The sequence below is a fragment of the Gekko japonicus genome, unplaced genomic scaffold (assembly GCF_001447785.1).
Source record: "Gekko japonicus isolate JY-2015 unplaced genomic scaffold, Gekko_japonicus_V1.1 scaffold1022, whole genome shotgun sequence".
NCBI lineage: Eukaryota > Metazoa > Chordata > Lepidosauria > Squamata > Gekkonidae > Gekko > Gekko japonicus.
This window is the reverse complement of record NW_015177040.1, coordinates 80,641-81,404: the sequence shown is the minus strand read 5'-3', so window position 1 is coordinate 81,404 and position 764 is coordinate 80,641.

The window sequence follows — 764 nt, the reverse complement described above, 5'->3', positions numbered from 1 at the left end:
CTTCCCCTCCCCACAACAGACATCCTGTGAGGTAGGTGGGGCTGAGAGAGCTCTGACAGAAACTGTTCTCTTTCAAGAACAGCTGTGCCAGAACTATGGCTTGCCCAAGGTCATCCAGCCAGGTGCACGTGGAGGAGTGGGGAACCAAGCCTGGTTCTCCCAGATTAGAGTACACACCCTTAACCACTACACCAAACTGGCCCTACTTGTGCCACTGCCACCTGGAGCAAGTGGGACAGACAGGGATAGTCAATCCTCTGCTTGTCTTGAACTGTTGTGGGGTTCAGTTGGTCTTATGCCGGACTTAAAGGGGGTTGGTCTTGGGTAGTACTTGAATGGGAGCAGGGGTCATTTCATAGAAGAAGAAGAAGAGATTGGATTTATACCCTGTCCTTCACTCGGAGTCTCAGAGTGGCTTACAAACTCCTTTCTCTTCCCCTCCCCACAACAGACACCCTGTGAGGTAGGTGGGGCTGAGAGAGCTCTGACAGAAACTGTTCTCTTTCAAGAACAGCTGTGCCAGAACTATGGCTTGCCCAAGGTCATTGCGCCCAGCAGCTGGAGAGAAATCAACCTACCCCACCCCGCGAAAGGTCATTTTAAAGAATGTTGCCAGCAAGTAAATGGCCCGCTGGCTCCAATATCAGACAGTTTCCCGACAATAGTCAAACTCTGCACCAGAATTTTTGGAAACATTTTAAGGTCACACTAATGACACGGCCAGCGTCTCCCCGTTCCACCCCCTGAGTGGGATTCAAACCTAC